Source organism: Notolabrus celidotus, chromosome 3 (assembly GCF_009762535.1).
Source record: "Notolabrus celidotus isolate fNotCel1 chromosome 3, fNotCel1.pri, whole genome shotgun sequence".
Taxonomy (NCBI): Eukaryota; Metazoa; Chordata; class Actinopteri; order Labriformes; family Labridae; genus Notolabrus; species Notolabrus celidotus.
The window spans coordinates 13762208-13786554 of record NC_048274.1 but is presented as its reverse complement, the minus strand read 5'-3'; the positions used below and the strand labels follow the sequence as shown (position 1 = coordinate 13786554).

The following is a 24347-nucleotide window of genomic DNA, read 5'->3' as shown; positions in this document are numbered from 1 at the left end:
AAGACGACAAATTAACAGCGCTGCTCTCTGTCTGCTGTAACTGCTGACAACACGTGTCGTAAAAATAATTTACGTATTGATTAGAAAGTAATGAACTGTATACTCTTCATTGAAGACGGCTTAAAAGGATGATAATTCATATTGATATATTTTAAACAGAAGTGAAGTGATTGTGAAAAGCTCAGCACACATTAAAACAAGACACACTGATAAAATGACCCAGATGCAAACTCATCATACCCTGATGATACCTCTGCATCTGTCTGCCTTTTTCCTTTTTTACCTATCTGTCTTCTTTTTGCTGCGTGGATCCTCTGTTGTCACTCTATCAGACCTGTGGCCAATGAGCAGGAGTCTAGTTATTTTTGTTGCAGTTTTAAACATTGCTCCCCCAGCTCCTTATCAGCACCGCAATAAGAACTCTTGGGAACAATTAAGCATGGGCTTTAACTCAAGTCTAACCACAGAGGTAAAAATAATCGCACAAGGTTTCCAAATGGAAGTGGCTTCAAAAGAGCTATTCAGTTATCTCAAACTGTCTGCCTCTCCCGCCTGTATTCCCTAACTAAAACTCTGTCGCAGTGGAACTATTGGAACATATGACAAGTATATTTACCCGGCTTCACAAACCGGGCCCATGTGGAATTCAAAGTCTTTTTTTACATGTTTTTTTTTTCACCGCTGGAATTGACAGTTGAATAAATATGTATAGTCTATGAGACTTTGTTGTCATGTACAGGAGATCCTGTGCAGAACAGGCAATTATATATGCTATTACAAGGGTATGTCTTGTTCTGGTTACGGTGAAATTAAGTTTCTCCTCAAATCTCTTTTCATTTCTCATTTTAAAAGTCCTCAGTTGTGTAAGAGTAGAAATTACCCACAGCAGTTAATTTTGCTATTAAATGCAATCTTGAGGTTGTAAGAGGCTTTCCTGGCAGTAGCAGCATCCAAATAATTAGAGATTAATTTTGTTGGCTCTGAAAATAGCTGATTAATTCTGAAGTCCTGATGGTATCACGCGGCTCTGGTTTGCTTCTCCTGGAAGACATTTATTATGTGCTCAGATGTCATTGAGGTGAATGACTGCCATGAAACTCCTTCTTTGCTGTCATGATTTCCAACTGTGTTCAAAACATGTTTCTGACTCTGTCTTTGTTCTTTGGTTTCTTCTTCCAGGTGATGGCTTCATCCTGATTTGTTCTTCTTGTGACCCGGGAGTCCCTAAATCCCGACCCATATAGCTTTGGAAAACCCTGGAAATACCTGGAATTCTAGGAGTATATCACCAAAACTTCTTAAGGTGCCCAGGCACTGCATCAATAGCTTTACACCCTCCTTTATTATTATTATCATTTTTTTGTGTATACAAAGAAAAAGGACGAAAGTCTGCACGTTAGCAATAGCCGCCGGCCATCCTCCATCGCTTCAACGAACCTGCTGTGACCAAGAGGGCGTGACCTTTCTGCCTGCCGACTTCAAACAGACACTTGAAAAGAAAACACAGTCAGAGAGGCTTCCGCGTGGTGGCAACTCAGACCAAAAACCCCATCAGGTAAGGCTGTGAAGTCCCCCATGCTCCTGCTGTCCGAGCCCTAAGCCCTTTAACTTCCTCTGGGCTTTGAAGCTAACTTGTCCCCAGTCTGTGTCCCCTCACACAGTTAGCTCGCCTTCAGAGTTTGTGTAAAGGAAAGGTGGCTGATAAATGCCCCGCTTTCATGCTCTGCTCACCTGTTTGTTCCCCTCGGATTAGAGGCTCTGAATACGTTCAGGTTGTTTGGTTGATAGACGCTCGCCTTGGCTTCTTCACTGTCCTCTTTGCAGATTTGTCCTGTGACTGGCCAGAGCTGGAGTGAATGTGCTGGAAATGTGACACGGCTTGGCATGTGTGGCTCACAGATTCACGATGAGCATGTTCTCATAAGCTGCTGACATACTGTGCGGACATTGGCTGTAGGCTACATACACATAAAGCTGAGGACCAACATATTCAAACAAAAGAAAAAAGATACTTTCATACTGATATGAAAGTGCATTTTACTTATGGTTGGATGGAGTAACACGTCTAACATATACACTCCACTGTTCCATTTCCATAACAGTTATCAGTAATGGGACCTGTGAATTTTTCTAGATGTGGGTGTCTTTTAATGTACCAATGGGACAAAAGTGATTTTCTTGCTGATAAAATGTCACCACTGGTTCTGTATGTGTGTGTGTGCGTGTGTGTGTGTGGTTACAGATGGGTGTATTACATTTTGTGTGTGTGTGTATGATCTGTGTAAGAAAGATATAGTTTGCGTTTGACTCTGTATTTAGTAGAAATGTGCCATTTTTGAACGTTTCTCATGCCTACATGAGTTTTTTGGCTTCATAGCACATGCTCATAAATGAATATTTCCATTCAGAGTGACTTTGAAATTGATTTCACTCGGTGTCACTCTTTTAGCTATATTAAGGTCTGGCTCCCCAGTTGTTCTGCAGAAGATTGACGGCACATTTTCAGTCAGTGATTAAGACTTGATCCCAGGTTATCTGGACTGTATTAAATTATTCTGCTTGATAAGAGAATCTGTATTTTTTTCCAGTCAGTTACTTGGAATCAAATATCACCTGATATAAAGAAAGTGAGATTAACTGCATAACAAAACACTTCCTCCATAACACCAAAGGTAAAAGTGCTAAATTTAGCTTTCGTGCTACAAAGAATTACACTGTTTTTTTCCTGAACGCAGCTCTAATTAAAAATAAAAGACGTTGAAGACTGAAATGAATTTATAGTAATAAAAACTGACAGTGAACGCAGCAGGATGTACAAAATGAGTTATACTGATGAGTTATGTCGTTAGGGATCCAAACAGCTTTGTTTGAAAAGTTCAAAGTCATTTTACAAAATTTGGGTCACCGAAATTTAGCACCCAGCAGCAAGTCATTGTTTTGAAAATGAGCATGACAGAAGAGAAAATAAATAAATAAACAAGCGTCTTTTTCTTTATCCTGCATCTTTAAAGATTATTTTTAGTATTGGGAAAAATAAAACACTTTAAAGAGCAAGTAAACAATATTTGTCGTTGTGGAGCTAATTAAGGACGTGATCTGAAATGTATTTTGTGTAAAGTCTGATTTAGGACCCACAGGGTCAGCTGCCTCACAAAAAGACAACAAGAATACAGCAGGAGACTCCAGTCTGGAGGAAAGCAGCTCCCCTCCCTGGCCTGTGCGCTGATGGAGCTGCATTCCTCGCCCAGGGCTCCAGGGCTCCGACACTAGACCTTATTTTTCATGTGGGCTGCACACTGTTCTGCTGCAGTCGGGGTTGCTCCCTTTGTGCCAGCCCTCCCCCTTTTGGAGCAAAAGACATGCATGATTTCATACATGAAAGATATATGTAATTGGACAGCAGGGCCTATGCAATACATTTACAATTCTAAACAGAGTACGTTTAGACCAGCTTCTTCTGTCTCGCCCCTTTTTTTCTTCCTGAGGAAATACATTTACACTTATTCAAATATATTAGATCAAAAAATACACAAAACACAGGTTATCATTCTTCTTTGATGCTTTATATCTCATGCGAATGTTCAAAACAGAACCCCAACATGCCAAAACATCTCACAGTTCTACTTTATCAGCGTGTGGCTCAAGGATATCAGGTGTATGTGCTTTAGCTTCCATAAAAGAAAGTCTGTGAATACTTCTAAATGCATATAGGAAAAACAAGGAAGGTTAATCGGGCTGTTACAACTAAACACCTCATTATTATGGGTGGGGTTAGTTATGTTAGTGGTTTAATATACAGTTATAACATACAAAACCTGAGTTCAACACACAACAGAAACAGCTTCTGCCCAAAAAGAAAAAACCAGATAACGCAAGACGTCCTTGAAAATACAAAACCAAATCTGAGAACAAATATTGTTCATCGTGGGTCATGTGTTTGGTTTACATTCCTGAATGAAAACACAATCTTCAGACACTACAAACAAAAGAAAATATAGCATTACATTTAAAGCAAACATATCATAGTAGAAATAAACCATGTTCCTTTCCTTTAAGACTGAAAATATATATTTGTTTAACACTATCACACTGCAGAAATCTGCTGTGTGTTTTTGGTTGGATTTGAGGGAGCCTATCTTAGCAAAGATTGTCTTGTGTCGTAAAAAAAAAAATGGAAACAGATATTCAAACAAGTTCTGTTATGACAGAACAGTCCTGACAAACTTAACTCATAAAATCATTGCAGAATTTCAATTGTAATTTATGCTCAAGAGACCCACTTGATGATTCCAGATTAATTCCCAAGCTGCCACAAAGTGAGTTAATGTGTCCCTGTGATCTGATCCACACATTTTAACCTCTAAGCTATGAGAGAAAACATCACATCTCTGTCTGTCATTTGACCACAGGGACTGTGTGACCTTTTGGAATTCAAAGTCAGTTTTTCATGTTGATATCTTTTTGCCCTTAACAGCAGCAAAACAACTTGTTCAACTGGATTAGATTCAGCTGCCATGGAACAAGGTTGTAGATTTGCACATTACATTTTATTAATAAGCTCTTATGTTACTGAGCTAGAAGCTGTATTACAGTGTTCATAATTACTCTGACATGATGCCAGTCATGCCCTTGTGCATGGTAACACCTCTTGTGTCTTAACACAAGACAATAGACAGACAGTCAGTCTGCATTTTGTGCTAAACAGAACGTACAGTATGCGCTTGAATGAGGTGAAGGGTTGTATTCCTGCCACAAGAATGAGGACAGCCAACTTTTACATATGTGCTTAAATGCATTGCACAAAGCAATGTTGGCAGGAAAAGCAAGTCATATGAGCCGGGCGTGCAGGTAGCAGCGATACAGGTGTCATTCTTGAATGTCTTCCACACCTGATGGCAGCGTGATTGCACTCAGTCCAAGCAGAAAACCTCCACCCGTGATTCAGAAAGATGATGTGGTTTTTTTTTGCACGAGACATAAATACATGCAGAGGTAACGTGTCACACATGGAGATGGACAGGTGTAGGGCTCCTGGTTTAGGGGTCCTAGCTCAACCCTCCTGTGGTGCGTCTGTCATGCAAAAATAAACACCATCACTTTAACTCCTTAACAAGCTAGCACCTAAAAAAGGGAACAGCTCCACTAATCACTTGGTTTTATTGCCTCTTCAGGCCACAAAGAGAAGGGGGGCACCTCCATGGAGGTATTTGAAGCGCAGAGGCCAAGCCAGTTGAAAGACAGGCAATGCTCTGTGACCTGTCACCTCCACACTCACCAACCACAGGAAACCTGGGAGGGATCACCTGCCACAGAGAATATTTAATAGAACATCTATCATTTTTTATACTTTTGCTGTGACCGTCAAAAATGACTTACACAAAGCTTCTCGTGTCGTGCGGTCCAGGGGGCTCTTCCACACTGATCACATGATGCTTGTTGGGTCTCTCCACCAGCAGGGTGTTGTGTTGGAGTAGTGCGATATGAGTTGTTGATTTCCTCGCATGCAAAATTTTGCATGATCCCACCCATGTCTGCGCTGGCTTCTTTCACATGTTGGAACAGCAGCACCACTGTGTGCATGGTTGTTAGTGCATGAATGTGTGCTGTGACTGGGTCCATGTCACTGTCAAACACTGAAAATCCACTGAAGAAAAAACTAAATCTCTCATTTCTTATATTGTAGTTTGGCTACTTTTGTCCATTAATGTCATCAGCATCATTGTTTTCTTCATAGATAGCATTGATTTGAATTGTAAAGCTCTTTATGTCTGACTTTCTTGTGCACTAATCAGCTGTTTCAGTGTGTGATCTGGTGCATTTGTAGCTTTATAAATGCAGATGCTTTGACATGAAACTGTTTTCAGAATATCTTAGATCCCTTTCTTGAGACTTACTTTGCATTATCTGTGAGGACTTTGCTATGTTGGAATTTTCTTTATGATTTTATTCTCTGAATTACAGCTGTCTTGTTTGACCCCAGCCATACACACTAGACGTATGACGTTGAAGCATCCAGAGGTTGTGTGAGATGCAGGATTTGGATGTGACCCCCTGGCAATAAATCCTAGATGTGTTTTTTTTCCTTCTGTGTCGCTTCCACCTGTCATCTTTCATCTCGTCGTGTTGTTTCAGGGCTCTTCTCTGCATCAAGGAAAATTACTCTTTTTTTTCTGGTTTGTTCTGTTCGACAGCAAATGCAGTGAACAGGCAGTGGCATTAGAATAAGCTGGGCGTTGTGGGGATCTGTGATCCTCCCCTGTTCTGTTTGGGTCGGTTTACCACCAGCTAGTGTTGCTGTTGCCTGCAGTGGTCATATGGCTCTGATTTGGGTTCCCTCTGTTTCAGTGAGCCTTTCCAAAGTGTGTAAAACCCCACGAGTCCCGCCTGTCTCTCAGCCACAGTCTGTGACAGCAGCTCTGAGGATTTCTCCATTATTCACTGTAGCCCCGACCTCAGATGTGCTTTTTTAGGAGGCTTGCTCTCTGCTTCAGTTTAGGACGTATATCTGCTGAAATCATTTAGAAATTGGACATTTGTAGATGAAAGCACAGATCTACTAATGTACTATTGTTAAATTATCCCCCTGTAACACTTTCTCTGCATTTTGTTTTGTTTTTCTGGCTATTTATTTGTTCTTGTGCATTTCAAATTTTTTTGCGAAGCTTGTCTGTTCAGAATTGAGATTTTTGTGCACTAGATGTGACAGAGAAAAACATGCACTGTTAGCAGCTTTTTTTGAATCTGACAAAAATGAAAAATCCACAAACAGAAAAGGTTATCCTTTGGAATTTGGCACAACAAATTAAAAATAAAGCCTCTTGAAATGATTTTCTTGCAAACATGTATTTTGAGCTTGAAGGTGGCGAGGTGTGATGAAGCAGGACTGAGGCTTGGCAGGCTCACATCCAGATTTGTGTGTGTGTGTGTGTGTGTGTGTGTGTGTGTGTGTGTGTGTGTGTGTGTGTGCGTGTGCGTGTATTTGTGTGTTTGTATTATATCGGTTTGAGATGACGAGATTTGCACATGTGCATGTCCGTAATAATAATAATAATAATAACAATAATAATAATAATAATAATAATAATAATAATAATAATAATAATCATAATAATCATAATAATAAACATGTGTAAAAAATGTTTTTTTGTCGTTTGACAATAAAGTGCATGCCCCCACAGACACACACATACCCCTATGCAGGGATACACACGCACACAAACAAACGCACGCACACACAGTAGGGGGAGAGACAAGTTGAGTGAGACAGGCAGAAATGCTCGATGATTTTCTGGGGGGTTTTTTGGAGGGGGGTCTGTGCGTGGCGTGTCTGGTTTGGGTTCATTTCTTTGACATTGTCGTTGTGGTCAGGATGAAATATTTCGAACAATGAAACCAAAAATCAGCAAAAATCAGAATTTGAATGTCTTCCGTCATTTTGCAAGAATAACAGACTTCTTTTTTGGTGGGGATTGACTGATTCAGATTGATCGTGTGTTAACGCGATTATTTTTGTAAAATGCAAACGTCAAAACAGTTTCTGAATAATGCATAGGGTCATTAATAAGGTAGTGGTGGCAGGACGAGTGAATGGACAGAGAGAGAAATGGATATGCTTCTTGTTTCTCATGGAAATGAGGCAGACTGACCAGACGGCCATGCGTCTTTTTTTCTATTCCAAAAAAAAAAAAAAAAATCTAAAATCACACCAGCTGCAACAGAAAACAGGTCCTGCTTCTTCTTCTTTTTTCCTTAAATGCACCCTGAAATGTGAAGTCAGCTATGCTCCTGCGTGGCGTTGGTTTGCACATGAAGTCGAAAACTGTTTCACATTTTCATTAGAAATATTTAAATCTCAGATGCAATGTTAAAAGTATAATTTTAAATAAAGGCCAGGTGAAACGTCAGAGTTTGTGCAAGAATATTTTAATATTCATTATTTATTTCAGATGAACAAAAAAAATGTGAATATTGAAACCCAAGTCCCAGAGACAACAGTTTGATAATGGTATGGTCAAAACTTCCCATAATAAGACATACAGAAAATGTGGAAATGAAAACAAAAGCAGACGAAAATCATCGACACACCTGCGAAAAGCATCTTGACAACGTTTGTACAAAATATCCAGAATGAACGTAAAAAAATATTTACCCCTGTAAAATACAGAAGGCAGATTATGCATCTGTAATCAAAGCAAGAAGAGTTGAATCATGAAGAAATCCCCTCTTATTACTCTCACTTAAACATTCTGCAAAACAAATAAGACCACAGAACTATAAAACATCAGACATTAGTGTAAAAAACATATATTCAGGTTTAAATACAGAGGGCTGCACACAGACACACACACATACACACACAATTCCCTACTCTGAGATGTTCCACTTCAAGATGTGGCACAAATATACAAAACACTAAACAGGGGAAACAAAGACACAGGCAAGTTGAATATCTTTATATTTGCAAATATAGCTTTGAAAAGAAGAATTATAAGAAATATAATACACAAAAATGTGAAGTAATACGTGCCTCCGTTCCAGCATGATACACAAGCTTGAAGCATCAAGGTGGAAATCACCCAGGTGTAAAACCTGCTGCATCTACAGTCACTGAAAAACCATTACGAAGCTTTAAATTCAGTTTTAATTTAAAAAAATATATTTGAGTTGAATTTGTTGTTCCAGGCGTCCGTTTGATGTGTATATCCCTGTTTGTTGCTGTTGCAGGATGCCCCGTTAATTAAGGCCAAGTTCAAGTCAGAGTGGTGTTCGACTTTTACAGCTTGTCACCCCTGAACAGTCAAAGAGATTTCTTTTCCATGGGGGATTGGACGACGTAAGCACTGTTTTAGATGGATAAAATGTACCTCATTTGGTGAAATGTTAACCTGAATTGTTTGTGTTTTTCGCGTTGGACTTGCTTACATCTCCATTGATAACACAACAACCCCGGCTAAGGTAATTTATCTGATTCAAACGCGGTCTGATATATACTGTTGGACCAAAAGGCGAATGCGCGCTTTAGCAGGGAGCAGCTGGTCCGCAGGCGCTTGGCTCTTGTAACAGAGTTGATGCGCTGCTTGATCCCAGTGGTCAGGCTGAACATAAGAGGGCGCTCCCATTGCACCTGGCTGCGCTGCCCTCTCCACCCTGCACACACGGAGAGCCGGACAGCAGCTCTCATCCGAGCTGTGATGTAGAGGGAGCAGCGCAGACTTGTATCTTTAAGTTAGACCAGCATCATGGACAGAAAAGGCTTCATTATTGAAATTAAGTAATTAAGTGTCATTTAAAAATTCTAATTATTATTGGCCAAACAAAAAGTTGTACTTTTATAGAAAAATCTATATTTCATGGCACGAACTTCAGTAACGTCAGTCAGATTTATGCAACCCTTCATTTCTGTTTTCAAAAAGATAAAATGTGCGAGAGTGACTTTAGCAGGGTTTGCCTTTCGTGAAAACTTTGGGAACAAACACTCTGTCACTGAATTCATACATTCTGAATATTACATATAATCATTATTTTCATCAACCTAATTACAACGATAATAATAGCAGTCTGATCATTTAGAAATTATTTTTGAAGATCACCTAATTATTTTTTGTTAGTTTGTTTGTTTTGTTCTATTTTGTTTGTGACCCACCGAAAGCATCTTGTCCAGTTTATTCATTTTTAAAATTAAAGGCTATCAAATCATGATCTGACCTGTTTCTTTAAAAATTGATGCCACTTTTTGTCTGTCTGTTTACAATAACTGGACATCTGATTGACGCCCTCTTTGTACTTTGGCCTCCTATCAGCATCTTGAATCCTCAAATCCTTATTATCCCTTTATAAAGTTTTAAGACTTTCCTTGGTTGGAGCTTTCATCTTTAAGCACTTTCACCTCTGCCCATTTCCTCTGTCTCCCTTTGTGCTTTGTCCGGGGTGCGCATGCATGCGTAAAGGCGCGTGGACATCTACGCGCGCACCCAGAGTCTAACATAAATAAAATAACTAAATGTAGTTTATTTTAATTTAGTATGTGTGCATTAAAATACATAAATGCAGGAGCTGATAAGTCTGGGTGTGAAGAGTCCCCGTCACGCGGTGACGGTGACTGCACGTTAGAATCGATTGTGGGGCTGAATACTCTGTTTTGTTCCTTGCAGTTGTGGTGATGGTCAAGTGCTTTCATGTGGCCCACATCTACGGAGCATTTAGCATTTTAAGCTCCTCTGCCTTTCTTTGTCATATCCACGGGCTGTCATAGCCACAGGTTGTGTTGAATTTGCAATGCCACTCATCGATGTGTGCCTATTGAGGCTGGCACGTGGACAGTTATCCTTCCCACAGAGAGGCGCAATTGAACGCTGCTAACACAAAAGCTTCAGACCCTGTCAGTTCCCCCCTTTTCCCCTTTTCACTGATGCACGGGCCCTAAAAGCATCAGGGCCTCCGTGTGGCTGCTCCTCTTTTGATTTAGCCCGCACTATATGCTCACTGATGGAGCCATGTCAATCAGGCCTCTGCATACATTTGTAAACTTCACTTTGCATTGTTAGGCTTTAGGCGACTGACTGGCTCAAAGCTGCCTTCAACAAGCCTCAAATTACACCCGACTCTTTTATTATCTCGTAGCCCCTTTAACTCCTCTCGCACGCTATTTTCAACCTATTCATTTTTACTATCTCTTCTTCCCGGGAGAGCACACGCGCACAAATCCTCGAGATTCCTGCAGTCTTGCCTCTCACACTGCACAAATGTGAGCTGCTCTACGCGGCGATGCAGTTTTCTTGTGTTTTCACTGAGAGAGGCATGCTTGTACTGGAGATGCTACATTGCTTTAAAAAGGCAGGTATCAGGCTGCTTCGGCTTCTCTACGGCAAGTGGTGAGGAAAAGCCGTGTTCCACTGCCATATATTTTAGCACAGGAGAGAGAGAGGGAAGGAGAACTAGAGACACAGTGAGAGAGAGAGGGAGAGAGGGAGAGGGGGAGTTTAGGCTTGGTCATATAGGCAACAAGATGAGAAGTTTGATTTTCATAGGCTCTTCTAAAGGATATATGCGATTGGATCTGAAACGCAGCGTCCCATGGGGCTTCCATAACCTCTCTAACCTTTAAGTCAAAGGCCTTTGGAAAATATAAAATATAGCCTATATATTTCATCCGCCATGTGTGCCTTTAAAACACAACGAGAGAAAATTTAACGTATCAGATGTTTGGCATCCTGGAAAAATAAAAACAGGCATTGGATTTAACTGTGTCGTGCTCTTCTATCCAACACACGTCTGAAAAAAATAAATATCTCAGGCCGATTCATCCTCCCAGTTATGACTTATCTCCTATGCAGAAATTTAAAAGAGGTGCTTTGAGTTCTAAAGCATGTGTGGACAGTCTTTAAACTCATCTACGTTCAGTATGGATACAACTCAGCTATCTACCTTGTATCGGAATTCAGTGCAAGGCTGCAGACTATCAAACCCGGCTTGTTTCAGTAAACACAGCACACATGTGATCAGTGCAAGCGGTACACTGGGATCCAGTGGAGCAGGACTCTATCTGGAGCTGTTTGCACAGAGAGTGTCCACACTGAGACTGCGGGATTGTCCGTTTCCTCAGAGAATAAACAATAAAATTATCATAACAAAGAGCACTGAGAGACTCTAAGGTTGATTTTTCCCTTGTCTTCTTTTGGCAGTACAGTCTTTTCATTCGGAGGGAAACGAGAGGACATCAGTAACAGGCGAAGTGCTTCACCGAGAGATTATTAAGAAAAAACAAACGAGGGAAGCTCAACATTTATCTGTCCGTATTGATCTGAGAGACATTTAGAAATTCCTTATCACGAAACACATCTAAAGGCAGATGAGACACTGACCATCAGTGGTCCTTTCCTTCCATCAGAAAATCTCTCACACTGAAGCAGATCTCAAACATGCAGGCCGGAGCTGAGCTGACCAAACGCCTCTGTTAAACTCTGTCCCACATTTAGACTCTTATTATGATTATTATTATTTCAGAGAACCTACACGTATTGACAACGTGTTCCCACCAGTTTCGCAATAGATGTCACGATAACCTGTTTCCCCATCATGCCTCTGTGTTCCAGCTACAAGTCTGTCACTGTGTGTGCTGCTGGGTGTCGAAATCAATTTATAATTCCTGAAATTAACGACAGATGATATGAAATTTCAATAAATTGTCACTCCCGTATAAGAGCAAACAAGTATTTAAAAAACACTGGACCTACTTTGTGTTGTGTACTAACACAAAGCAGCTTTCAGGAGCTCCCAAATTAAACTGGAAAAATATTGCAGCTGCTGCTGTGAATGCCTTTATATCGTCAAAACAATATGTTTCTTTAATATTATAATAATGTTATTAAAATTGTTGTATTGAGTTTTAACCCTGGCTGATATTTGAAGCTGACAGTAACTGTAAAAACGACTCGTCTGTCACATCCTGTCCGTCATACTCTCAAATAAAGGACTTTTTTTAATAAATCTGATAATCACTCCGATTTTAAATATAGTTATGAATCTGAATTAAGCTGCTTTATTCAAATCATACGCCAAAACACTCATTTGTGATGTGTGGTCTTGCTTCAAGTTTTATCAAAGTAATCTCTCGTCGTGTCTTATCATGACGCCTATCACCATACAGTTAATATTTCTATACAATATGAACACACAATTTGCAGGAATATCCATAAACACGGTTTAGAGGATGATGCACACAAAGTTTATTTTAGTTAAAATTTTAGTTCCGCAATACAACTCTGTAAAAGTCAACTTATGCCTCTCAAAAAGTGTAAGTTCTCCCAATGCTTCAAATAGATATTTCTGAATACCTAAACATTGTTATCTTTATAATATAAGGGTGTTACTGCACTTGCGATAAGCTTTGGTAATCGCAGTTTACACCGCTACACGGTGGCAGCTCATATGTTGCGTTTACAGTACAGTTTAACATACATGTAGATATCGCTGTAAAGCTGCTGGATCGTTCGACATGTCGCAATTTTTGTTTTGTTTTTTTAACGACAAGAAGTTGTTGGCGTAATTACATGTTTACCATGAAGACACTTCCCTTTTTAAAGTCTCCACAGCAGCCGTAACTCAGTTATGTATTTCAATAAGTTGTTCTGTCGTAAGACTGTACACTAACTGTAGAAAGAGCTCCGCGTGCAGCTCTGACACCAACAAAATGACAAACTTTGGTCGGAAGAGACAGAGTAAAATAAAGCATGGTCGGCTGTGTGTTTATGGTGGCCAAATTACGCGCGTCTCTTTTATTTAAAAACGGCAAAAACCGGGACAAAAACCGTTCAAAAGTGAAAAAAGAGAGGAGGAAAAAGCTGTGTCTGTTCGCCGGGCAGAGCCTGCTGCGGCTGCCTGCTCTAGTATTAACTTTCACTGTCTTCCGTCTAATCAAACTCTTACTTTCCGCTGTTCTTAATTCCATATTTTCAATTCCTGATCATTACTTTCCTCTTTTTTCTTACTTGTATCTATCCATCCATCCCTCCCTCCCTCCTCTTTCTCCCTCCCTCCCTCCCTCTCTCTCCCGAGCTCTCTCCTTTGCTGAATCTTATTGATCCAGAAGGCGGCTAATTAGCCCTTCCCTTCGTGCCTGTGTAATGAAGCACATGCGCACTGAATTAATCACAGCCATTTTTTGCAGGAAACTAATTAGCAGGAATAAAGATCCAAAGAGTTTTTTCTTTTCAATCATCAGATCTCACTTTCACCTCTTCCTCGCTCCCTCTAACACAAGACTCATCGCCTGCTTTGCATCCAAATTATTTTTATATTGCCTTTAACAACTAATAGTACCTACTTCGGTTTTTTACACTCCGCAACAACAATGATCTTTCTTTTGCCACCCTAAGCGCAAACTGACCAAAAGGGGACTGCCTTGATGGGATCTTTAGCTAAATCATCTCAATACTGGATTAAAAGCGAGGATCACAAAGCGGCAGCGAGAAATTGTAAGTTTCAACTTTGCGTTTGTCTCTTTTCCTCTCTGTTTCCACGATCCTATTCTTTCCGCTGTGCACTTATCTGAATCTCTTTTCCCTATCTGTTCGTACTTTACGTGTAGCGGAGCTGGCTATTCTCACGTTGTGAGGAAAGACTAGCGACCCTAAGTTGATTTCATGCAAGTAGTTTGCTTTTATTCTTTATTGTATTTGTATCGTTTACCTGTGTTTACATCAGCGTTCGTCCTCTCCTCCTCATGAATGGAAGATAAGAAATGGGCAAGACAGCGATCCTCTCCAAGCAGTTGGTCGTAGAAAAACACGGTTTTCAAACAAATATGTGCATTTCGGTGTGGTCGGGAAAAGGTATAGAGGGCTTATGGGTGTCAAGAAACGTGTTTTGAGGCACAGATGCATTGAGAAAGGGGGCTGTGTGGAGCGAACGGAGGGGCAGCGGCAGCTCCACACGAGCGCAGCCCAGAAAAGGAGCTCCAAGTCCAGCCTGTGGGTCCGTGTGCGTCCGGGCGAAGGAGAACATCTCTCTCGCTTTCTATTTTTGACAGATTTGACCCTCTCCACATCCAGGGGTTTCAGCATCGCCGTATTGCTTATAAAATCCTCTTCAGGATAAACACATTTTTTGTGTTTCTCCGACACGTCTCTCTCTGAAATGTGCAATCCCTCCGCCCTGTCTTAGTTCCTCTATCGCTACACTTTTCCTCTTTCCCCCACTTTGTCCGGCTTTTTCTTTTTTATTTTATCGTGGCTCTTTGCCTCTTTGAAGCGATGTTTTTGAGTCGATTCTCGGCTCATTCCCCGACGAAGTCACATGCAAATCGATCGACATGTGTGTGTATGTGTGCGTGCGTGCGCGAGGGGGTTTGTGTTGGCGAGCGTGTGTGTGTTAGGTGAATGTGGTGGTGTGTTGAGGAGGAAAAAACGAAGCCCCGGGTCTCCTGCATGACAAGAGCGGATCAGCAGGACCATGTACACGGACAGCCTGGGAGTCTGAGCTGCGTTTCACACAGCAGACATGTGGTTTAGGGGAGACATAGGCAAGGCTGGATATCTGCTGCCTCCAACTACTTGGCTACCGTATCTGACTTTTTCTCCCCGAGAAACGCTGACCGGAATGAAAACAAAACATTGCCCTACTAGTCTGACCTTAAGCAGACATAATTATTCCAAAGTTAGTGCCGGAAACTTGAAGTATAGTCCAGGCTAAACCTATAGGTCACTGCATGCATTTAGCAGCCGCTTAGCCAGTTAACATTTGGAGGATTTTGCAAAGTTAAACTACAAGATATCCTCCACAAACCCAAAACAGAGGCTGCACTCTCCGAGGAGAGCACATTCGAGTTTTGCAACGAGACAGCCTTTCTAATCTGGATGGGCCTTTTGCAAAAATAGAGTTTAGTATATTGCCTGTAACTACGTTGTCTTGCCAAAAAAAGGAGATCTGAGCAGAAAAATACAGAGCTGTTATTTTGACGTTTAGTTGAAACACCGAAAGCCGAAAATCTCCGCAAATGTTCCCCAAAATAGCGACTATTTTACGCACGATATGGTGCAATAATCAGTGAGAAAAATCTGCCAGAATTGTGCGCCAGTCTTGGGCATTTCATGCGACATAGAGACGGAAAAGAGAGAGGTTTTGCGAGCAAGCAGAGCCAAGGATAGGATATGTGTACCGTTGGGGGGGAAACAGAAAGGGGGGTTGAGAAGCTGTGTGTATGTGTGTGTCTGTGTGTGTCTGTGTGTGGGTGGAGGGGTAGGTCAGACAGCAAGAAACAGGGGGAACAGGGGTCATGGAGTGAGTGCAGAGATAAAAAAGAAAAGAGAGAGGAGAGAGGAAACCCCCGCGCAAACAGCCCAGGGATGATGGGGAGAGAGTGTGGGTCTGCCTGCCTGCTTGCCTGCCTGCCTGGCTGGGAGAGAGAGAAGAGGGTTGTGGGAGTTGTTGTTTGGTATGTTTTGGGAGCCACACAAAGCACTTGTGCTTGTCAGCATCTGCAGGATTAAGACTTTGGCTTTAGTTTGGGATTGGGGAGAAACAAAAATAGTCTGGTAACAGGTTCAATAAGACAAAACGTTAAGGCTGTCAGGCAGGGGGGAAAAAAGAAAGGGGGCTGAGGGTGGGTTTGTGGAGAGGGGGGTGAGTAGAGGGGTCAGATAGCCATGGGCCATGGAGGAGGAATCAGGGGAGGAGGTCAGATAAACAGATCCCTACCTTTCAGACTGGAGAAGAGCAGTCGGAATGAGATTAGCACTAAGAGAGAAGGATTTAGTCATATTTAGTCTTTCCTTCTTTCTAACATTCTTATTTAGTTCTTTATTTTTGTGCATCAGCAACATTAGATTGTGTGTTTTTAGACTCCATCGATTAGACACTCAAAGGTGTTACAGTGTGCAGGGCAGGTATAGGCTGTTGTGCCAAAAACTGGAGTGATCTCCCTTCCTCCCCTGTCTGACAGTAACACTCCTCTCCTCTTCCTCCTCCTCCCTCTCCTCCTCCTCCTCCTCCTCCTCCTCCCTCTCTCGGCTTCTGTTACAAAACAAAGACAGCACAAATGTTTACTGTCATCTCACCTGTCTGATTTTCCTGTCTTGTCTCATTGTCATATTTATGTTTAATTATAACAGGTTCTGGCAAAGCTATAGGAATGTCATTGGCTCTATTTCTTCGTCTTCCATTTCAAATATGTGTTTGTCAGACGTTGGTGTAGCTAACTATATTATCTCCTGCTCAGCCCCGGCTGTGATATTGGGATTATTGCGTTCACGTTAACGTACCGCCAGAGTGATGCTTTCAATACAGAGTGCTGCTTCAAAAAATAGGCCATTTTTATTTTTCACCTTCACTTCTTTTTCCCTTTTTGTTTGTGTGCCTATCAAGTCTAGATTTCCTTTTTTTGAATTTGCTTTTATTATAACATTTCAATATTTATGTAAAAAAAAATCAAATAGGAGCTCTACCATTAAAAAAAATATGAAACAGGGCAACACTGTCTTGAACAAATGAAAAATGATCTCGTGCAGAAATGTAACTCATCTGCTTTTTTAATTAATCCGGTTGAAAAAAAGTGAATATATTTTTAAATGCTTCACGTTTGTAACATCAGTCAGCTGTTTGAAACCTTTACATAATTAGTTCTAAGATAAATAAAGATTTAATTGTAAATATTTGAATATGTCAGATATGACAACATAATTTGTCTGTTGAGATCAACATTTATTTAAATCATGCAGGTGTATTTGTTTGTTTGTGACAGTAGTGCTCTGCATTTAGTGATAATCTAGTTATGTACATGCATCTGCTAGAATTACTCTAAGTCTGTGTTTTTCACACCTTGTGTAAAATATTTGGTGTTGTACAGCTGTGATGTGGTGACGTTTTTGTCCTGTGGATCGCTCTTAGTCCCTCGTGTATTAGCATATTCAACGACAGGTATATTCAGACCTTATTTTGCAGTATGAATAGCACTTCCAGTTGTGGAAAGGAGATAAAGGGAGTAAAGCAGTTGTCATGGATAGGCTCGTTTCATGGTTTGGGGGGTAACGCAGAGAGATGGGAGACAGCGCCTCTGGCTGTCACAATCTCTTCTCTTCCTCTTGCTCTGTGCCTCTCCCTCTCTTTCTCTCTCCATCTCCATTCTCACTGGGTCTCTGCATATCGCCCTCCTTAACTCCCACCTTTCCGAGCTCGGGCACCCACACCGTGGGGGAGCTCGCTGCCGTGGTGTCCTCAGTCTCAGAGAGCCCTCTTTGGGTTATCAGCAGGCTGAGGCCATGCATGGGGGATTTAACACGCTTGTGTCTATGCACACTGGACACAAGAAGCCACTTTATAATGCTGTAATAAAGAAAATACCGAAGGGTTGTGTATCTTACATTAGTAGAATTTTTAAAAATAAATTATTATTTGACTTATTTTGTATTTTAGCAAATTAGCATCAGTCTTTTTGCATTCATTACTTTTTACTTACTGCCTTTCAAAGACACAGCGATGGATACAAACACGATAAAAGCAATAGGGCCTGTATTTTTGTGTATTTGTATTTATTGAACTAATAGAATAAAGTGTCGTTCTTAGCCCTTAGCTACGTGTAGATGAGGGCAGTCAACACACATGATAGCTTTGAATCTGATGAGGGCTTTTGAATATGCAAGGTCGTGCAGCGAGGACCAGTTCTTCCAGTTGTCCTGCAGCCGAGGCCAGTGTTACATGTCATGCTATCATAAAGGAGGGGGGGGGGGGGGGGGGGGGGGGGGGGGGGGGGGGGGACTCGGCTCAGCACAGGGGAGAGCAAGAAAGTGGGAAGGGAGAGTGGATGTAATGACTGTCATGCTCAGGTGTGTGTGTGTGTGTGCGTGTATCCATGCTTGCGGTGTGGTGTGCATAATTGCTATACCTGATCCTTAATTCCGGCAGCCGAGAGTGTCCAAAAACACTCCTCTTTATTCTCAGAAAGCACCTCTTCTCTCTAAAATCCCCCTCTTCTTATTTGGAGCTTTTCTTCTTCATTTCTTCAATGTCATTCTTTTATCTTTTTCTAGTGAAGTTGGCGAGGATTTTGTGGTTTTGCTCTCTCACAATATGTTATCGTGTTAACAATCTTGGTTAAATCATTGTGGTAGACAAGATTTATGACGGGGAAGATGCGCATGTGTCTCTGCGTGTGTTTGCAGAGCTGGATTCTGATTTGTGTGCTTACTGACACTCTGAAAAATCTCATTCTTTTGGAATTTGCCTCATCGGGGGCTTGTTTTAATACAACTGAGATGTATCTTTATTATTAATAATATTTTTTAAATAATTTTGTGCAGTTTCTAAAATTCTAAGTCATTGCTTAAATTGAGACAAATCACCTCAGACCTTTGTTGTCATAACGTGACACTGGCCTGATTGTCTGTGATACTAACAGAATACAAATATGGGACTGAAAATATCTAGCATAATTTTATCCATTGAGTAATATGTTTAAAAGAAAGGCTGCTCTTTACTATTTGTCTTACAATAAACAATAGCTGTCAGAGCAGGGCACGATAGTGTTGGAGGCAAATTTGTCCTCCATTTCTGACAATAAATAGCTGCTGTTGTAGTGATGGAAAGGGGGTTATGATGTGCATGTGTGCGTTTGTGTCCTTGACTACAATTTGAATATTGCTTCTGTAAGAAATGTACAATATCAGCTCTGTAGCAGACAAGGCTGTTTGCTTGATAGCATTGTTGTAACAGGTATAAAGACTGTTATGGTTCTGGGATGCTGTAACAGCTGTTACAGGAGGACCTGTGTGAGCACCTCTGTCCATGGCTGGTTATGTCGTCAAAGCTGTGTGTAGGTGTGTGTAGCATAGCGGCTACGTCTGATGGTGTATAGATCCTAAATGGGGCTGCGGCAGCTAGCTCTAGTGTACAGTGATAGGAGTGATAGGAGTAACAGCAGTTTGGTGTGTGTGTGAGGGCTACATATGCCTACTCGCGGGCGCTGCAGGGATGACAGGGACCACTCCATGGGCTGCAAAATTCAACCGAACTGCACCCAAGCCGCCCCCCTCCACCCCCCTAAAACCCACCCCGCTCTTGGACCCTGGAGGCCAGCATTCCACCCTCCGCGCTGGCGCTTATCATCACAAAGGACAGAATGCATAAAACATGGAGGACGCTTAGACAGAGGCGGCCCAGGTCGCCTTTCTCTCTGCACATTGAGCCCTGGAACAATACATGGGCCCCTCTGGCCTGTGACTCTGACGACACACACGCCGTCTTTTTATCCTCCCCTATTTCTTTGTCATCCTCTTCCTCTTCCTCTGTGTTACTGTGCTCCGTGGACTGATAACTGCCCTCGCATTGTTTATGTGTGTCTGTGAAATCTGTATTGTGTAACTGAAATGTATGTGTGTGTGTGTGCGTGTGTGTGTGTGTGTGTGTACGAGGGAGAGAGAGAGAGAGAGAGAGAGAGAGAGAGTGACAGGTTTAAAATATTAACAGTACATTAGTTTGCATTGATACTGCCATGTTCCACATTTTTTAGTATATTTTATATTTCTCACTTTAAATGCAAAATGGTAAAATACATAAGCAATGTGCACTCACCAATCAACACAATGATTAAATGTAAACAAATACAATTATTTAATTTAAAAGCAACAAAATACATTTTGTGAAAAAAGAGGACATATAACCTGCAGAACATCAGGATGTCTTTTTTTCCCTCATCACTAATTTACAGCCAGGTCACTCGATGATACAACATCAGAGCTTCTATTAATATCACACAGTGTGTTTGTAAAATCGAGCCATCACATTCACAGCTTTTCTATTGGTCAGTGGGGCCGGACATGCTCTGAAAGGCCAGATTCACTTTATGTGAACATGATAGGAAAATTATACCACAACATACTTCTTGATTTTTATCCCATATGTGACTCTTTCTTCTCTTACACTCCCATCACATACCTAGCATTACAACACAGAGCAGACAGACAGCTAGTGTTTTAAAATACATGGTTTTTAGCATCAGTTGCATATCTTCAGTGCTCAAATGTTTCAATAATTCTAATAATAATTCTGGTTAGAGATCAGTTTAGGGTTGACATTTAAGACAAACTGATTTTTGCCCCCAGTCTGTGGAGAGTTTTAGTCTGTATCTTTCTATACATGGCTCTGCTAGCTGGTGCTGTAGGAATGCATTGCTAGGATGTGCAGGACCCCAGCAGGTCTATGGCACTTCCTCTCTGTGTACCTCGCAGCTTATCCTCCTCAGGATTAGAGAGAGAAGAAAAGAAAAGAGTGATGGCAGGATCACCCTTTCCCTCTGACACCCTCTTCCCCATTTTTTTTTCAGTTCACACACGCACAAAAAAATCTCAACAAAAAGTGTAATTCACTTGCAAATGTGCAGTAGCCCGTCCGTGTTCCCAGTCGAGGAGAGAGAGGGAGAGAGAGAGAGAGTGGGAGAGAGGAGAGGAGAGGGAGGGAGGGGCAGAGATGGAAAGACACACAGAGCCGGCTGCAGTGTATTCCAGTGTGAGACAGGGCTGAGGTGAAGCTAGCGACTGCTTCTTCCTAGTCAGGAAAAGCAGCCGACTCCATCAGCCCATTGATAGACTCTGGTGTGGCCAGCGTGCATGCATTGTTTCACTGTGTAAGATACAAAGTGTGTACATGTGAGCTGTTGTTATACAGCAGGAATAAGTGTTTGGACTCGCTATTTATCACTCCCCTAGCTTCTCCTGAGGTGGCCTGGTGTTCGCTCAGCGCCCCGGGCGACCGATCTGCTTGTAGTGAAGGGGTTAAGAAGCAGGGATAGCCCCCTTTTGTCTCTGTGGCCCTCTTTGCCATTGTTGTGGTGGAATTGAGCTCTGCGCACCTCACTTGACCACAGCAAAGCAATAAAATGGCCTCTAAGTGCTGAAGCCTCTGTAGTCCTCTGATGTCAGCTCTGCTCCTGCTTCTGCCGACATATTTTCCTTTTTTCTACAAACACATGGGCCAGTGTCTGTGTGCAAAGTGTGTATACACATACACTGCATTGTTATTTTCTTACACAGAGCCATTTGCCATCTTTTTTAGCTCACATAGGTGTTCTTTCTTTTTCTCTTTTTAGGAAAGTGCATTCAAATTGCCTTATTTTAACCCAGATTGATGCTTTGCATGCAAACAAATCAGAATGTAATATCTCAAATGCAAAGTGTGATGGACCTTTTAGCACCTGCAGCGTTAGAGGTGACGGACGAAGTGCTAACTGTTCCTGAAAATGCACATTCATATACGCACATATTTTTTTTATGATGTTTGAAAATTATACTTTATGTTTTCGACAGCTTTACATTCAGGAGAGTGATAATGATATGATGTTTTTTTTCACACTTTTTCAATGTGTGTGTGTGTGTCTGTCACAGTGACAGGCAGTAAATATCCAGACCAATAACCACCACCTGATTGTCATTATCAAATCAAACGCAGAAGTCCCGCTGTCATAGCAGCTGAATGAATAATAAACACTTAAATGTGTCAGTTCCTGTAGCTCTGCAATGTTGTGTTATTTTGCTATTTTTCAGTTGCATCACTGGCAATAATGACACAAATATAGCGTGCATGATAATTTTATTTTTCAGTTTGAGCATGTATTATTATAATGCATAGTGTTGGTGGTATTGTGTTTGATTGCACAGATGATTGTTTATAGCAGACTCCCACCTCTGCAGACATTGTAATTAAAAAGAAGATATACTGCATGTGTGTCTGTCGCCATCCCATCTCATCTCGTCAAATAAGCATCCAGCTATTGCAGTGAGCATGTCAGTGGATTTATGAAAGACTTCTGATTGGCTGAATTATAATTGGCACAGTCCCGAGTATAAACCATTTATGCCAGGTGTTATACAGACCACATTAAATGTTCCACCAAACTGCAATTAAAGCAACATTTCCTCACAGCCACGATATTACACCTCGGCATTGCTCTAGAGGGTGTCTCTGTCTGGTGTGCCTTTGCTTCACCCTTCTTCTCCTCCTGAATCACGTGTGGTTTCCTTCTGGCTGGGTCTCACTGTACCTAAAACAAATGCTCTTTCTCAATTTCCCTGTGTTAAATGAACAAACATAAGGACCCCGGTGCCTCATAATAAATTGATTAGAGAGAAGCAGACTCCCACACTGCTACACCGAAAAACCAGAGATGTACTGTGTGTGTGTGTGCGTGTGTGTGTGTGTGTGTGTGTGTGTGTGTGTGTGTGTGTGTGTGTGTGTGTGTGTGTGTGTGTGTGTGTGTGTGTGTGTGTGTGTGTGTGTGTGTGTGTGTGTGCGTGCCTGCGTTCCTGCGTGTGTGTGTCAAGCCTGAGGAGGAGGAGAAGACACTCTCCTGTTCTCCCTCCTAACACACATGCAACAAAAAAATGTATATTTATCCAGTTTAATGGCAGTTCTGGTTTGTTGGTCCTCATACTCCCACCTCTCCGGCAGGCTATGCTCTAACCGCTGTTCGGCGCCCGTTGGCTGATGTCTCATGACAGCGACAGTGTCATGGCGTTTACATGTTGGAGACAGAGCCCCCTATGCGGCTGTTTGGTTTTCATTCTGACATTCAGTGCCACGGAGCAGAGATTGGGTCTAGGCTGGAGGGGGGGTGGGGCAGGTCCCATGGGGCTGACACAGGGCTAGACGGCCGTGACAGACTGGTGACCTCTGCTTTGTGACGTCATCAGCCTCGTCTGGTCACCGTGGAATTAATTTTCCCCCACTGTTTAATAAATGAATACAGGGGTCCAGGCTAGTTTGCTCAGCTATCGGTGATGCTCTGGTGAAATGAGATGCCCCTGTACAAACAGATTTATGCTGATTTTTCACCACAGATAATCTCCAGTATGTCTTTAAATCACCTCACTTTAGGTTTCGTAAAAAAATTTCCTCTCTATTAAAGGTTGCATTTTCTTCTTCTTCCCTTTTTGTAGCAGAGAGTAACATTTCACCTTTTTGTTTTACCCAGGTGGTATCAAATAAAAAGCGAGCATTGTTGTGTGAAACAGTAAAACCAAACACACCCTGACCACATATAGGAAGTGAGCCTGAGGTAAGCGCAGGGCTCAAAACGGATACTGACTGTTAGAACTGTTTTTCTCCTCTGTAAATGCCAAGTGTCAGTTCATTCTCTGAAAAATGCTCTGCTTTTTCTTTCTTCTGCATTTCGTTTAATGTCCACAGAAACATTTAAGCACATTTTACCCCAGAGCAGGGAAAAATCTCTTACATTTAATAGAACTAAAAGGTATTGCCTCATAGATTATGGGTATAATTTAGGCAGGATCTGTTCAATGTGCAGCATTACTACCCCTGCAACTCAGTCAAGGTGCTTATATATGTATGAGGAGGAGGATGGCTGTAAACTCAGCTCCTCTTATTGCCTGCTTTTTGTTGGAGCCAGGTGTTTCCTCATGTTGGATCATGCCCTGGTGGGGAACAACAGGCCACATGGCAGGTGAGAACTGAGTTATTAAATCTAGCAGATATAGTTGTGTGTTTTTCTTTGGTCTTCATGGGCTATTAGAAAAAGCTCAGAAGTCTCTTGCAAGCAGAGTGGACTGAAAAAGAAATGACACTCAGGGCAGTGGCTGAGCACAGGAAGTAGCCGTTGTGTGGCACAGGAGCTGTGTGGATGTTTCCCTCCTAGCTTACCAGGAGCAGGACAAGTGTGTAGATGACACACAGCCTTTTGTTTACACTGGAGAGAATATGGGTTTGCAGGGGGAAGAGAGAGCAGGGCGATGGTCAGAGCAGGGGTAGAGAGGTGGTGGTGGGGGGGGGGAGACAGACACCAGCTTCATCACTTCCTTCCTTTCTATATTTTTTTGTCTTTTTTTCATGAATCTCCATTGTCAAAA

General features: G+C 41.7%; 1 protein-coding gene across 1 annotated transcript in view; it reads left to right on the top strand.

The window, feature by feature from the left end:
- Positions 1-24347, top strand: part of zfhx3 (zinc finger homeobox 3) — a 333992-nt gene that overhangs the window by 184338 nt on the left and 125307 nt on the right. Inside the window, exon 8 of the mRNA XM_034680500.1 lies at positions 1180-1555. The gene's annotated coding sequence lies outside the window, so the exon portion shown is untranslated. The remainder of the gene's footprint in view (positions 1-1179; positions 1556-24347) is intronic.